This window comes from Grammomys surdaster, unplaced genomic scaffold (genome assembly GCF_004785775.1).
Source record: "Grammomys surdaster isolate TR1022 unplaced genomic scaffold, NIH_TR_1.0 119655, whole genome shotgun sequence".
NCBI classification, from domain to species: Eukaryota; Metazoa; Chordata; class Mammalia; order Rodentia; family Muridae; genus Grammomys; species Grammomys surdaster.
Genome location: NW_021615744.1, coordinates 1068 through 3081, shown reverse-complemented (window position 1 = coordinate 3081; position 2014 = coordinate 1068). Strand labels below are relative to the sequence as shown.

General features: G+C 38.9%; 1 non-coding gene across 1 annotated transcript; it reads right to left on the bottom strand.

Moving 5' to 3' along the window:
- Nucleotides 1-376: 376 nt before the first annotated feature.
- LOC114635914 lies at nucleotides 377-506 on the bottom strand. The gene has a single exon (XR_003713545.1). It is a non-coding gene; the product is annotated as a small nucleolar RNA SNORA17 (small nucleolar RNA).
- Between the last annotated feature and the right edge of the window lie 1508 nt (nucleotides 507-2014).

The following is a 2014-nucleotide window of genomic DNA, read 5'->3' as shown; positions in this document are numbered from 1 at the left end:
TCTTGGATACTTTCCTAATTTACATTTGAATTATTATCCCCATTACAGTTTTCCCACCCACCACAAAATCCCTATATACCATGTCTCCTACCCCTGCTTCTATGAGGCTGTTCCCCACCCAACCACTCACTGCAGCCTACCCTCCCTGGCATTCCCCTACACTGGGATAAGGAGCCTTCACAGGACCAAGGGCCTCTCCTACTGATTTCCCCACAAGAGAATCTTCTGCTACATATGTAGCTGGAGCCATGATTCCCTCCATGTGTACTTTTTGGTTGCTGGTTTAGTCCCTGGAATATCTGGGGGTAGTGGGTCTGGTTGATTAATATTGTTGTTCTTCCTATGGGGTTGAGAACCCCTTCAGCTCCTTCAGCCCTGTGTTGTACTCTTCATTCTTCAGATGATCTCAGACCACAACACTGAGCTTAGACATAGCCTCTCTCTTTCTGACACCTACTGAGTCACATGAGACACAACTGTCACCCTGCCAATGAACTAGGGGCAGACAATATCAATGATATAAATCATTAAATGTCAGTGGAATTCTGGTATGTAGGATTTAAGAGTAAAACACCAAAACTCAAAACACCACCACCACCACCACCACCACCACCACCAACAACAACAACAACAACAACAAAATAGATAAATACTATTTTCAAAGGAAAGACTTATTACCAAAGAAGAATTAGCCAATCTTTTATCAAATCTTGAACTAGACCAGGAGATTCCTAAGCTCTGGCCATGTAGTGAAGACTCATCAACATAAAACATTGTTTGACAAGACTGCTGAGCAATTGTCTCCAATAGTAGGAATTAATCAATACAGCTTAGTATTACTTAACCTAACATCTTAAAGTTTGAAGAATGTTTTCAAATAATGAAAGTAATTCAAATTCTATGAAGAATATCATTGGAAATTTGATGTGGATGGTATTGAATTTGTATTGATCACTTTCAATATTATAATCATTTGAAAGGATTAATTCAGACACTATGACTGCAGGAGATCACTGCATCTTCTTTTGTCTTCTTAAATATATTTTATTTCAGTGCCTTTAAAGTTCACTATAGTGGATGTACATTCCTTGTTTTATTCTCACTACTAGGTTGATCTTCAACATACCCACTCCTTAGTTTGTATTAATTTTCATAAAATTCTTAGTCGTTATATAATATCACCCCAGTAATTCTCCATATACCTATCTATTTAAAATGGAGTGATTTCCAGTAATGGTCAAAATCCTTTTGGTTCCCACATTACTGAAACATTTCAATTTGCCTGAATAAGTAATGATTAGGTCAGATATTCACTGACGACTAGGGTGGGGAAGAAAATGAAAAGAAAAACAACAACATACACAACTTGTGAAGTAATAATAGATCTTTGTTGGAAGTTGGTAGGATATTTTTCTTTTGTTGAAAATCAATTCTTTTCTCATACCACATATCCTGATTATAGCTTGCCCTACCTTCCTCCTATCAGTTCCTCCCCACCTCCTCTACTTTCCTGATCCATCCCTTTCTGCCTTTTATGAGAAACGAACAGACTCCAAAGAATGAGCTTCCAAATGTGACAAAATAAATTATAGTAAGATGAAGTAAAAGTTATGATACTGAAGTTGAACACACTAACCCAGCAGGAGATAAAGGGTTTCTAGAACAGGCACAAGTGTCAGTGAACCACTTGTTAAGTGTCCCATAAAGATAGTAAGCTAATAGCTAAAACAAAGCTTTAGAATATCTGGTGTAGTCCCATGTTGGCCTGGTACTTGAGTTTCAGTCTGGATGAGTTCCTATGGCCATTGTTTAGTTAGTTCAGAGAGCCTAGTTCCCCAGGTGTCCTTTGTCCCCTTTAATCATCATTGTGTCTCCTGTTCTACAGGAGTATCTAATGGAGGTGACTGAAGCATGGAGGGAAACAGTGAGAGCCATGGAGAGAGGATCAGTGGTAGGGAAACATCAGGGAAAAAGTTGGGTTAAGTGGAGAGGGCTAGCTGAGACATTGCCCCAG